Source organism: Hypomesus nipponensis, chromosome 22 (genome assembly GCF_054491055.1).
Source record: "Hypomesus nipponensis isolate SF chromosome 22, ASM5449105v1, whole genome shotgun sequence".
Lineage (NCBI taxonomy): Eukaryota > Metazoa > Chordata > Actinopteri > Osmeriformes > Osmeridae > Hypomesus > Hypomesus nipponensis.
The window spans coordinates 21,036,239-21,050,367 of NC_140382.1; the positions used below are offsets into that span (position 1 = coordinate 21,036,239).

Genomic DNA, 14,129 nt, shown 5'->3' on the forward strand with positions numbered 1-14,129 from the left:
TCCAGCAGGCTGCTCTATCCTAACTGATAACCATCCGGCAGGCTGCTCTATCCTAACTGATAACCATCCAGCAGGCTGCTCTATCCTAACTGATAACCATCCAGCAGGCTGCTCTATCCTAACTGATAACCATCCAGCAGGCTGCTCTATCCTGTGTCCTACAATTAGACCAAGGTGTGTGTGTGTGTGTGTGTGTGAGTCAGTTAGACCAAGGACTGAACTCCAGACCCCTGAACTACCCCGTCTGAATGTCTTCCAACTCTCTGACTCACTGTGTGTGTGTGTGTATACAGTGTGTGTGTGTGTGTGTGTGTGTTTCCTGGTTACAAACACCAGTGTGGAACGGAGTCAAACTGGAGTGTGATGACAAGCTGTTGGAGAAACATACGGGCTATGACCAATCGCTGGCAGGTGAGTGAAGGCAAACCACACACACACCATATACACCACTAACGTGCACACACACAAGAACACACCTCCCACACACACACACACACACACATACAACTCCCTTACACAAACACACCACACACCCTGAATTCTTTTTGAAACGTTCATTTCCTGTTTTGTGAGGAGGCTTAGGTATGCAGGAGAGCCCTGCGCTACAGACACTAGCTTGTTGCTCATCTGAGACAACAGCGCGGCATGATGGGAAACGTTCTCAGCCCAGTAGAACACTCCGCTACGCTCCCGGCCCACGTGTCTCCGGGCAGCCCTGCCCACAGTGGGGTTGTGTAAGCCGGAGAACGGGGCCGCAGGGGACTTCCTGGAGCTCGCTCGCCCCCCTCGGCGAGGGAGGCTGAATGGAGGTCCGTGGAGGAGCCAGGCGAGGCCCTGCCCTTCGAGGCGCTTAGATAAACACAACGCTCCAATAGGGCCGGTGTCACGTTGCAGCTGGAGCGACGCGAGAAGAAAAGAGACGAGGAAGGCATTGTGGTTCCTTTATTTTTCCCTCCTGGGTAACTCTTTCTCTAGACCGGACACTCATAATTTCTCAAACAAACACAAAACAACATGCTTTAAGACCCTGGGACAATGGATGGGAGACCTGATATAATAATTGGAGGTGGGTGGGTGTTTGTTTCGAGAGCCGGAGACTGCCCGGGATCGTTGAGAAGAGGCCTGAGGGCGATCCTGTCAGTTGACTATCAGCGAGGTCAGGACATGAAAGAAGATATGTGGACGCGAGGGGTGAAAGGTCATCCTCCATTGTCATCACCTGTCGCCACTTCGCCCACGAACCTGACCCCCCAGAGACAGATGACGACAACCCTAACTTCCTGAAACACAGACATCAGATGAGGAAATGCGTTTGAGGTGCGTTAGATTCACCTTCGTTTGCTGATTTTCCAAACCAGCTGTTCCATCCGTTCCAGGTTAGGCTGCACTCTACAGCGCAAGAGGGACGAACCGGATTGTTCTTTCAACTCACACCACAGCCTCTGGAGAGGAGGAGGAGGAGAAGCTGGAGGAGGAGGAAGAGAACGAGGAGGAGGAGGAGGAGGAGGAGGAGAAGCCGGAGGAGGAGGAGAAGCAGGAGGAGGAGAAGCTGGAGGAGGAGGAAAAGGAGGAGGAGGAGGAGTAGAAGCTGGAGGAAGAGGAAGAGGAGGAGGAGGAGAAGCTGGAGGAGGAGGAAGAGGAGGAGGATGAGAAGCTGGAGGAGAAGCTGGAGGAGGAGGAGGAGGAGAAGCTAGAGGAGGAAGAAAAGCTGGAGGAGGAGGAGAAGCTGGAGGAGGAGGAGCTGAAGACATCTGAAAAAGGAGAAAACTGAAATCTGAATTCCAATTTGTACTGGACCGAAATAGAATTTGAGATGCAGCATCAATCACTGATGCTGTTGAGACAGTAACCATGACGCTCTTGGCAACTTGCAAAGTTTAACAAGTGGTTAAACCTGCACACTAAAAAGCACATCTGCAGCAACTATTTGTATAGAGTGATCTGGGTTTGCTATTTAGTATTATCGTAATATTTCAATGCCGCAGGTTTGCCAAGTCTCTCTCTCTCTCCCCCCCTCTCTCTCCCTCTCTCTCTTCCCCCCCCCCTCTCCCCCCTCCCTCCCCCCCTCTCTCTCCTCTCTCTCTCTCTCTCTCCCCCTTTCTCTCTCTCTGATTGCTTCTCTCCTGATGGGTCTGTTCAGACTTCGGATTTACAGCTGTTGTTTCTGTCTCCATGGAGACTCAGCTGTGCCACCATGGCTCCCATGGTAACGAGGGTTCTGCCACAGCCCAGATAAAAAGATGTGTGTGTCCGCAAACGTGATCTTCTGGGTGTGTGTGTGTGTGTGAGTTGTGTGTGTGTCTAGTCCCCCAAGACCAACACCCCTTCCAGTTCCAGTGGAGCAGGTCTGGAATGAAACCTGTCCAACCATCTCCCCCTCCCCTTCTCTCTGCAGGCCTCAACATTTCCGTCACAGCGCAGCGCAACTCACAGCCGTGGTGTTAGCCATGAAGACTATTTCACTTTTTTAACCGCAACGGTTCTATGGGCTTGCGAAGGGCCGGCACACACACACACACACACACAAACACACACACGCTCGGTGGTGTTGGGTGGTCTGTGCCCCACCCTGCATCTTCTCCAGGTAACCAAGGCAACAAGAAGACACATCCTGCACTCTGAACCTGACAGCCGACCCTTACCACACCCAGACAGGACCACTGTGATATCCTGAGAGAACCTTCTAGATCCAGCACAACACACAATCACACACAGGTGTGTCTTTGTCAAAATCATGTATTAATTTGGCAGTTGCTTTCATACGGACATATAGTACAGGGATTCGAACCTGTGACTTAATCTTCATCAACAGTTGGATGTGAGTGGTACCGGGTTCTCTTCCTCTCTTCTCACCTCTCTCCCCTCCCCTCCCTCCTCTCTCCTACTATTCTCCTCTTCTCCTCTTTTCCCTCCTCTCCTCCTCCTCTTCCTCTCCTCTTTCAGACTTCTGTGTACCTGGAGGACTAGCAGGGTTTAATGTTCGCTACTTCAAACCCTCGGCCGACCCGCCACACCCCCTGAAGCGACGTGGGATAAATCACTCCTTCTGACGGGGCTGGTCTCCGTGGAAACCAGAGAGCTCCGATGATGGATGCAGATGAGTCTGTAGACACCGGATCAGGAGAGAGAGAGAGAGAGAGAGAGAGAGAGAGAGAGAGAGAGAGAGAGAGAGAGAGAGAGAGAGAGAGAGAGAGAGAGAGAGAGAGAGAGAGAGAGAGAGAGAGAGAGAGAGAGAGAGGGGAGGGAGAGAGAGAGGGGGAGGGAGGGGGAGAGGGAGAGAGATGGGGAGGGAGGGAGGGAGAGAGGGAGGGAGGGAGGGAGGGAGGGAGAGAGGGGGAGGGAGAGAGAGAGGGGGAGGGAGGGAGGGAGGGAGGGGGAGGGAGAGAGAGAGGGGGAGGGAGGGAGGGAGGGAGGGAGGGAGGGAGGGAGGGAGGGAGGGAGGGAGGGAGGGAGGGAGGGAGGGAGGGAGGGAGGGAGGGAGGGAAAAAAGATATAAGCGAGGGAGGGAGAAATGGAAGGGAAAAAAAGAGGGATGAAGAGATGAAGGGATGTGGAAAAGGAGGGATTCAGGAAACAACAGTACATCAGCATGCAGCCTGTCTTTCCACACGAAACCATCCCCTCATACCTGATCTCCAAACCAATGTGGAGGTTAAAACAAAGGCCAGATTACCTTTTCAGATAACTCTCTAACCTGTCGATCTCGGCCATCCATCACAGTGGGCCCTTGGCCAGAGCAGCCCCTTGATAAAAGCCCCTTGGTGTGAAGGTTTCTTCCCCTCCAGGAAGACAGGTAGTCTGTCACCCAGGAGACAGACAGGTAGTCTGTCACCCAGGAGACAGACAGGTAGTCTGTCACCCTGGAGACAGACAGGTAGTCTGTCACCCTGGAGACAGACAGGTAGTCTGTCACCCTGGAGACAGACAGGTAGTCTGTCACCCTGGAGACAGACAGGTAGTCTGTCACCCTGGAGACAGACAGGTAGTCTGTCACCCTGGAGACAGCAGGGATCAGCCCCGACCAAGAACATACACCACACACGTCTCTGTGAGGGATCAGCACAGCGGAGTTGTTCCAGTGTGTGTTTCTGTGTGTGTGTGTGTGTGTGTGTGTGTATTAAGGGAGTGGAGGGTTTCACAAACACGATTGTTCTCTTTTCCATTTCCATTACTCCCTGTTTCTCTAACTCAGTTTTCTCTCTCTCTCTTTCTCTCTCTTGGTAGGGAGGGAGGGAGGGAGGGAGGGAGGGAGGGAGGGAGGGAGGGAGGGAGGGAGGGAGGGAGGGAGGGAGGGAGGGAGGGAGGGAGGGAGGGAGGGAGGGAGGGAGGGAGGGAGGGAGGGAGGGAGGGAGGGAGGAAAGATATAAGCGAGGGAGGGAAAGGGGGAGTGAGATTAAATAAAAAACGGTTTGAGCCAGTCACGGAACACAAAGCTGTCTACCCATCGCTGGAGACATGATGTCACAGAGAGGACTCCCTGCGGGGGAGGGGGGGAGAGGGGTGTGGGTGACTCCCCCCTCCTCCCTCCCCCTCCTCCCTCCCTTTTCCTTCGTTTTGTGAATGGACGGTGGGAAGCCTGATGGCCGTGGGTCACAGCTTCACTTCCACACGCCTGTCACCCGAAACGCAGACATTTCCAGGTCGTCCATTCACAACTTGGTCCCACTGGGCCCAGAGGAGAAGAGAAAAGAGGGAGAGAGAGAGAGGAGGGGAGAGAAAGAGGGGGGAGAGGGAGAGAAAGAGGGAGGGAGAGGGAGAGAAAGAGGGAGGGAGAGAGGGGAAGAGAGAGAAAGGGGGGAGAGAGAGAGAAAGGGGGGGAGGGAGGAAGGGATGGAGGAGGGCGCTGGTAAAGTATCAGTCTCAAGGGAAGGTGTGAGAGAGAATGAAAGAAAGGGAGGGAGGGAGATAAAGGGTGTGTGTGTGTGTGTGTGTGTGTGTGTGTGTGTAAAAGAGACAGGTAGAGAGAAAGGCAGAGGAGGCAGATGGTAAGTAGTGAGAGAGGAACTGACTCAACAGCCCCAAAGCGAATCACGTTCACAAGTGGCAGGTCTCTCTTTCTCTCTACCTCTTTCTCACACAATCTCTCTTTCTCTCCGCTTCTCACACATTCTCTCTCTTTGTCTCTCTCATACATTCTCTCTCACACACTCTCTCTTTGTCTCTATCCCAATTCCCATGGAAACACACACACTCTTCACAGTAACAAACACACAGTAACACAGTCCCTCAGCTGGGATACAGCCACCTTGACACACCTGTGTGGAGACAGGGGTGTCAAACCACTAATGGCCAAGATTCACAAGAAACACCCCACAGTTTCTAGTATTTTCTCTTCCCAGTTGGTGCTGGCAGGTGACTGCTGCTACGCTGGGGTCAGAGGTCACACACACTGAAGACTTCACAGAACCAAACTAAAACGCAGTCAAATCTGTTTCTCAATCTTCCACGATTTCCTGTCCAAGCTGAATTAGTACAGGATATCTTGCAAGTCCTCCAGAGTATTCCTATGTTTGAATCGAGTCTGGATAGGGTTAGCATGCAAAACACTCTCCTCTCCTACTGCCAGACACACACCACCTCGAGCGAACGATGCCTTGCCAAAATTCCCAGAGGGTTTCAAACGGCCTGTGATTCGGCACATGTTGGACTGCAATCTCGGATCGGCGCATTGGACCAGAGCGTGAAGCAGAACCTGGGTGGCCTGGGGAGAGGAGGAGGAGGAGAGGATGAGGAAGAGGAGGAGGAAGAGGAGGAGAGGATGAGGAAGAGGAAGAGGAGGAGAAGTGAGGCCCTGAGCTTGCTAATGAATGATCAGACACACAGCTTGCCTGGCACGGAACACCTCTCAACTACGTGATGTAGGGTTTCCGGCTGAGGCCAGGAGGGGGGGGGGGGGGGAGAGAGAGAGAGAGAGAGAGAGAGAGAGAGAGAGAGAGAGAGAGAGAGAGAGAGAGAGAGAGAGAGAGAGAGAGAGAGACAAAAAGGACAGCAGAGAGCATTAGAATGAGAGAGAAAGCAAGAAAGCTTTAAAGGACGAAAGAGGGAGACAGAAATAAATAAATAAAGAGAGAGGAACGTGTTCACCTCCAAACCACCCGTGAAGCAACTCTCTGGTGATCGGAGCCCTGAGCCAGGAGAGCTCGAACGGAGCAGGTGGAAATGTTCCGGAAAGGTCTGTGTGTTCCCAGAGCCGTGAGGTCTTTCAGGAAAGAGACCAGTCCTGTACATAGTCATCAATCAGCCGTCCACACGCTGAAGCGCTGGGCTGGCGGGTTCTGGACAAGACCGGTTTTTGATTACAACCACCGAACGCACTTGAAGGTGAGAATGAACGTTGTTGCGGTGGAGAGGAGTGTGTTTTAGGGGAGGAACGGATTCCTATTGGACCCAAACGATACGGCGTCACGGTTCAGTGCATGAAATTACACGGAGAATACACGGTATAAAAATAAATACAACTTGCTAACCCTTCAGACACAACCCTCCACACACACACACACACACTCACCCCTCCACACACACACACTCACCCCTCCACACACACACTCACCCCACCCCTCCACACACCCCTCCTCACACACACACAAACCATATACATGCGCACACCCTTACACGTACACACACATCCTCAAAACAAGTCCACAACCTGTTCTGACGTACCTTGGCATGAAGAAGATGCAGCACTTACGTTGTTTGTATAAAAAGCTAACAATATATTTACATATCATTTATATACTTTGAACTGCCCCCTTGGTCATTAAATCCTGGTCCTGACCCTGATCAAAGAGGAGCTGGTATCTCTGACGGCAGCTCTGGGTTCCTGCCTGAACAGCCTCTCATGCTGCCCTGACGCCTGGCGCAGCATGGAGCTCCCGTTTCCATGACACCACACCCCGACATCTCTATCAAGGCTTTTACAGGCCAGGTGAGAGGACGTGAGACGAGGGGGAGACGAGGGTGAGGAGAGTGAGAGGAGAGTGAGAGAAGGGGGAGGAGAGTGAGAGGAGGTGAGAGGAGGGGGAGGAGAGTGAGAGGAGGTGAGAGGAGGGGGAGGAGAGTGAGAGGAGGGTGAGGAGAGTGAGAGGAGGGTGAGGAGAGTGAGAGGAGGGTGAGGAGAGTGAGAGGAGGGTGAGGAGAGTGAGAGGAGGGTGAGGAGAGTGAGAGGAGGGTGAGGAGAGTGAGAGGAGGGTGAGGAGAGTGAGGAGAGTGAGGAGAGTGAGAAGAGGGTGAGAGGAGGTGAGAGGAGGGTGAAAGGAGGGTGAGGAGAGTGAGGAGAGTGAGAGGAGGTGAGAGGAGGGTGAGGAGAGTGAGAGGAGGTGAGAGGAGGGGGAGGAGAGTGAGAGGAGGGTGAGGAGAGTGAGGAGAGTGAGAGGAGGGGGAGGAGAGTGAGGAGGTGAGAGGAGGGGGAGGAGAGTGAGGAGGTGAGAGGAGGGTGAGGAGAGTGAGGAGGTGAGAGGAGGGGGAGGAGAGTGAGGAGGTGAGAGTGAGGAGGTGAGAGGAGGGGGAGGAGAGTGAGGAGGTGAGAGGAGGGTGAGGAGAGTGAGGAGGTGAGAGGAGGGTGAGGAGAGCGAGAGGAGGTGAGAGGAGGGGGAGGAGAGTCAGAGGAGGTGAGAGGAGGGGGAGGAGAGTGAGAGGAGGTGAGAGGAGGGGGAGGAGAGTGAGAGGAGGTGAGAGGAGTGAGAGGAGGTGAGAGGAGGGGGAGGAGAGTGAGAGGAGGTGAGAGGAGTGAGAGGAGGTGAGAGGAGGTGAGAGGAGGGGGAGGAGAGTGAGAGGAGGTGAGAGGAGTGAGAGGAGGTGAGAGGAGGTGAGAGGAGGGGGAGGAGAGTGAGAGGAGCAAGGTTTGGGTCTCCACACCCTCCTGACACAGAGATAAGCCACAGTGAGGAAATGTGACCAATCACCAATCAGTATAATCACAAACCCTGATGCATGTGTGACTCACCAAACTGTCTTTGGTTTTGTTTGAAGACATAATGAAAACAGCCAAACAAAAACAACTAAATAACAAAATCCTGGAGTTGTAGTTTTTCTTGATTTCGGAGTGTACACCAGGGTGGTCATTCTTCCAGCTTAATGACTTCCATGTTCATTTGGCAGGAACTCTTTGTTCTCTATCTCCTTCCTGAGGAGTGGATGGGGTAGTTGCAGATCAAACACATGCATTTGTGCTTCTATAACATCGATCCAGCTTAGTGCAGAGAATGTGTGTGTGTGTGTGTGTGTGCGCGCGCGTGTGTGTGTGTGTGTGTGTGTCTGCGTTGGCGCAAGGAAAAACCCCAGATGTTTGAGAAAAGTTTGAGGATAGTCACGATCCCCAAGCATGCGTGTGTATGTGTGTGTGTGTGCGTGTGTGCGTGTTTGAGCGAGATCGTGTAACAGGTGTGAATGTGATTAGGATGATAAAGATGCTGAGGTGCAGGGCAGTGTCTGAGCAGAAACCCTACGCCCTGGATGTGTTGATCCAGGTGGATCTGAACATCCATCAGCTTCTCCTCGTCCAGACCCTGACACCTCCATCAGCTTCTCCTCGTCCAGACCCTGACACCTCCATCAGCTTCTCCTCGTCCAGACCCTGACACCTCCATCAGCTTCTCCTCGTCCAGACCCTGACACCTCCATCAGCTTCTCCTCGTCCAGACCCTGACACCTCCATCAGCTTCTCCTCGTCCAGACCCTGACACCTCCATCAGCTTCTCCTCGTCCAGACCCTGACACCTCCATCAGCTTCTCCTCGTCCAGACCCTGACACCTCCATCAGCTTCTCCTCGTCCAGACCCTGACACCTCCATCAGCTTCTCCTCGTCCAGACCCTGACACCTCCATCAGCTTCTCCTCGTCCAGACCCTGACACCTCCATCAGCTTCTCCTCGTCCAGACCCTGACACCTCCATCAGCTTCTCCTCGTCCAGACCCTGACACCTCCATCAGCTTCTCCTCGTCCAGACCCTGACACCTCCATCAGCTTCTCCTCGTCCAGACCCTGACACCTCCATCAGCTTCTCCTCGTCCTGACACCTGAGAACGCCAGACCATCCACTAGCACACCTATCATTTCACTCAGACAGTTGCCCATGACGACCCCAATTTATATGTCTATTTTCTTTTGCAAATACAAAAAAGCTGACCGTTGTAAGTAGTCTTGTGTGTATGTGTGATGAGTACGTAACAGACGTCTTGCAAGTTTTCCGGACCGTGTCCATCCTACAACGAGGGTCGAACACGTCATCTCTGACTTCCCAAGCGCCACCACCACCAGCTACGCCAAAGAAAAGCTAACTATTCAATGACGCAGGTGGCCTTTTACATACTTGAGGAGTGAGTTTCACCGATTCATACTGGCTACATATGAACTTCACCATGTAACTCCAGACCCTATTGTGGACTAACTCTCTCTGGACTAACTCTCCTCTCCCACTGGCCTATGAAATCACTCTGGACTAACTCTCCTCTCCAAGTAGCCAATGGCATACTGTGCACAGGTCCAGACAAAGCCAGACAGAGAGAGAGCTGAGAGTCGGTTGGTGTAGGAGTCACTCCCCCTCCCTGTGGCTTCAGCTGACAGGCCTGACTCAAGGAGGAGCAGGAGACTGCCAGGTCTTTGTCTGAAGGGAACAATGTGCTTTTCTTCACAGGTGAGTTTAGAGGGGACTGTGTCACACCCCCCCTCCTCCATACCTCTACACCCCCACCCCCCCCTCCTCCATACCTCTACACCCCCACACCCCCCTCCTCCATACCTCTACACCCCCACACCCCCCTCCTCCATACCTCTACACCCCCCTCCTCCATACCTCTACACCCCCCTCCTCCATACCTCTACACCCCCCTCCTCCATACCTCTACACCCCCACACCCCCCTCCTCCATACCTCTACACCCCCACACACCCCCTCCTCCATACCTCTACACCCCCACACCCCCCTCCTCCATACCTCTACACCCCCACACCCCCCTCCTCCATACCTCTACACCCCCCTCCTCCATACCTCTACACCCCCACACCCCCCTCCTCCATACCTCTACACCCCCACACACCCCCCCCTCCATACCTTTACACCCCCACACACCCCCTTCTCCATACCTCTACACCCCCACACACCCCCTCCTCCATACCTCTACACCCCCACACACCCCCTCCTCCATACCTCTACACCCCCACACACCCCCTTCTCCATACCTCTACACCCCCACACACCCCCTCCTCCATACCTCTACACCCCCACACACCCCCTCCTCCATACCTCTACACCCCCACACACCCCCTCCTCCATACCTCTACACCCCCACACACCCCCTCCTCCATACCTCTACACCCCCACACACCCCCTTCTCCATACCTCTACACCCCCACACACCCCCTCCTCCATACCTCTACACCCCCACACACCCCCTCCTCCATACCTCTACACCCCCACACACCCCCTCCTCCATACCTCTACACCCCCCTCCTCCATACCTCTACACCCCCCTCCTCCATACCTCTACACCCCCACACCCCCCTCCTCCATACCTCTACACCCCCACACACCCCCTCCTCCATACCTCTACACCCCCACACACCCCCTTCTCCATACCTCTACACCCCCACACACCCCCTCCTCCATACCTCTACACCCCCACACACCCCCTTCTCCATACTTCTACACCCCCACACACCCCCTCCTCCATACCTCTACACCCCCACACACCCCCTCCTCCATACCTCTACACCCCCACACACCCCCTCCTCCATACCTCTACACCCCCACACACCCCCTTCTCCATACTTCTACAGTATTGGAAGTTCTGGGAATTCTGTCACATCTTTGTCTCTTTAGTAAGTATTGGAGCAATGATGCTGAATCAGAAGGATTAGAATTATTATCACTGCAACCTCTGTGGATTGTGCACCACTTCATTACCCCTAGCCATCAAGTTGACTGGACGTTTTGAACAAGATGAAAATATTGTGCAGCAAAATTAGTTTTACATTGAATTAATGTCATAAATCCAAGATTTCGTAAATTTAAAAACATAAACAGTTATCATCACACGCGCTATGGTTACATGTTTTGATAATGCGGAAAGTATTTTGCAACTACAAAATAAAATAAAATATTTTGAAAAGATCTATGAAAAAGACCTATAACTTTTTTTTTGTATTTGCACTGCTTCAAACAGAAAATGTACTGAAAAAAATACCCTCCCAAAAACATCAGCTCAATGTGAGGGGACACTGAACAGCTTTGTACCTGCAGCCAACTCAGAATCAAACAGCCGCCAAATATTTTGTTCTGGCGTGCAAAACAGGCAGCCAACCTGTTTCTATCTACAGAGTCACCCTGAATACACCCAGCCTGTCTATACACCCACCCTGTCTATAAACCCAGACTGCCTATACACCCAGCCTGTCTATAAACCCACCCTGTCTATACACCAAGACTGTCTATACACCCAGTATCTCTCCGTGACTCTTAAACCTTGGCCCTCTGACATAGCGCACGCACAGCATTAGGCCTACATGAAATTGTGTTGGTCATCATTACCCACTATTTGAGCCAGCGCTTGCGGCACTATTTACAGTAATTGTGCATAATGACGTTGAGTTGGTTAATTTAACCTACAGATGCTAGGCTAGGGCTACAAAACAGTAGCTGCGGAGGTCTGGAATAAAATCAGTTGGCACGGCGGCCAAGACGTTTTTAAATAACATAGCCTACCTTTGATGATCTTTACTTGAAAACGAAGTCAATTTTCCGACAGAAATTAAGTTCTGGTGTAGGTCTTCTTTGCCGATTAACTCCAACTTCTCATTGAAAGTTAACCTTGAAAACTGCCTATATATCAATTGTGAAACAATGTCCTCCTTACTAGCGGGAACGTTACTCGCGGCTTCCATTGTGAAGTGGACGAACAAGTTAACTAGCTACATTAGCTAGTTTATTAGCTTGTGATCGCGTTGACCACAGCGGGCGGAACTTGTCAAAATGTTAGCGATGATTAAGTCCACCCATTTAGAGGGAAGATATGATTGGTCAATTTTACTGTCGGTGGAAATTAGTATTTCCTTAATCGGCCCTCAGTAAAATTCATAGCTGGACCACCAATCACAGAGTTGATGGATAGCATTTTCCTCCCAACAACTGAGGCAGCAAAATTCTGATTGGGTGACAAAAGGGGATTTTTTTCATCTAACTCTTGACATTCGAACACAAACTGATGAGAACACGGCATGAAGGGTTTATTTCAGAAACATTGTCTTTGGATTAAATTCAAATAATGAATTGATAAAATAAAATTAGAACAGATTGCCTTTAAAATATAGATTTTTAGAATGTAGAGGGCCCTGACCGTTGCCTATACCCAGTCTATACACCCACCCTGTCTATATACCCACCCTGTCTATACACCCACCCTGTCTATATCCAGCCTGTCTATATCCAGCCTGTCTATATACCCAGCCTGTCTATATCCAGCCTGTCTATACACCCACCCTGTCTATATACCCACCCTGTCTATATACCCAGCCTGTCTATATCCAGCCTGTCTATATCCAGCCTGTCTATATCCAGCCTGTCTATACACCCAGCCTGTCTATACACCCACCCTGTCTATATACCCACCCTGTCTATACACCCACCCTGTCTATATACCCACCCTGTCTATACACCCACCCTGTCTATATACCCAGCCTGTCTATATCCAGCCTGTCTATACACCTAGCCTATCTGTACTCCCACCCTGCCTGTGGGCACTCCTCCACCTGTCTTCTTCGCTTTGTCTATGGGTGTTTTTTCCTCCTCCGTCTTTTCTGCTGACAGATCCTGGAAAGTGTGGACTGGGCAGGAGGTTCGTCATCGGCTCATTAGGAGGCGGCGCTGACACTCTGAGACTGTGGGTGGCCGTGGCAACGGGGAGGTGGCCGTGGCAACGGGGAGGGTGCCGTGGCGACGGGGATGACTGCTGTCTGGTGCTGTTCTGCCAACGGCTCGTTCTTTCCATGGAGACCTGAAGTCTCTCTGGTGTCCCCGTCCTCCCTCTCCCTCTCCCTCTCCCTCTCCCTCTCCCTCTCCCTCTCCCTCTCCCTCTCCCTCTCCCTCTCCCTCTCTCTCTCTCTTTCTCCCTCCCTCTCTCTCTCTCTCTCTCTTTCTCCCTCTCTCTCTCTCTCTCTCTCTCTCTCTCTCTCTGTCTCTCTTTCTTTCTCTCCCTCTCTCTCTGTCTATCTCTCTTTCTGTCTCTCACTCTTTCTCTGACTCACTCTCTCCCTCTCTCTACCCTCTCTCTCCCTTTCTGTCTCTCTGTCTCTCTCTCCCTTTCTCCCTTTCTCCCTCTCTCTCTCTCTCTCTCTCTCTCTCTCTCTCTCTCTCCCTCTCTCTCTCTCCCTCTATCTTTGTCTTTCTCGGTCTCTCTCTCTCTCTGTCTCTCTCAATCTGTCTGTGTCTCTCTCCCTCCCTCTCCCTTTCTCCCTCCCTCTCTCCCCAGGCCCCCTCCCTGTGTCTCTGGGTAAACTCTGGCACAGTGAGGAGAGAATGACCCTCCAGGAGAGGAGCCAGCGTTCTTAGAGCACAGAAACCTTATCCAAACAAAGGTAAACCAGAGAGTCATTATTTTAGATCAGAAACACATGAAAAATACAGAATATGATGTCTGGAGACTTGCTGGATGAAGCGCGTTACTTTGTGAACTGGAGAGAAAAGTGGAGTTGGGATCTCATTATTACAGCTTTCCCTTTGTACTGTCAAGGAAAGTGAGAAAATGATTTACTGGGTCTCTCACCACCTGAAACAAGACGGTTGTAAAATATCTATAAAAACTTAAGTGCAAATGATTGAGAATAGGTCTTAGTATGTTGCACTAATTGCTTCTTTGCTCTTACTATTCTGATCTACTTACAGGCAGAACGGTGTCCATGGAAACGCAGCCCATTACAATTCCTTTTCAAAACGAAAAGTGTTTATGATTATGTGGTGCGTGACATTCTTTTAAAAACATAATTATGTTTCCCCTAACAGCTAAACTGCCGTTAAGGTGTGTTAGGTCTCAAAGCCAGGCTAGGGGAAAGTTTATTTACTTTATAGTTTGCTTAAAACGTTACATTTGATTAAAATAATACGGAATCACAATTTACATTTTTTTTAAACCTTGCCCTAA

The 14,129-nt window shown here is 51.7% G+C and overlaps 3 long non-coding RNA genes across 3 annotated transcripts; all 3 read right to left on the reverse strand.

The window, feature by feature from the left end:
* Positions 1-940: 940 nt before the first annotated feature.
* On the reverse strand, positions 941-4,205 carry LOC146237163 (uncharacterized). The gene is made up of 4 exons (XR_014740982.1): positions 3,674-4,205; positions 2,789-3,103; positions 1,333-1,751; positions 941-1,242 (listed from the first exon to the last, which is right to left on the reverse strand). It is a non-coding gene; the product is annotated as an uncharacterized LOC146237163 (long non-coding RNA).
* Positions 4,206-5,971: 1,766 nt separating this feature from the next.
* LOC146237164 (uncharacterized) lies at positions 5,972-12,101 on the reverse strand. Its single transcript, XR_014740989.1, has 3 exons — positions 11,699-12,101; positions 7,943-9,015; positions 5,972-6,911 (listed from the first exon to the last, which is right to left on the reverse strand). It is a non-coding gene; the product is annotated as an uncharacterized LOC146237164 (long non-coding RNA).
* A 1,351-nt stretch (positions 12,102-13,452) lies between these two features.
* Positions 13,453-13,912, reverse strand: LOC146237165 (uncharacterized). Its single transcript, XR_014741046.1, has 3 exons — positions 13,872-13,912; positions 13,655-13,713; positions 13,453-13,551 (listed from the first exon to the last, which is right to left on the reverse strand). It is a non-coding gene; the product is annotated as an uncharacterized LOC146237165 (long non-coding RNA).
* Positions 13,913-14,129: the final 217 nt, after the last annotated feature.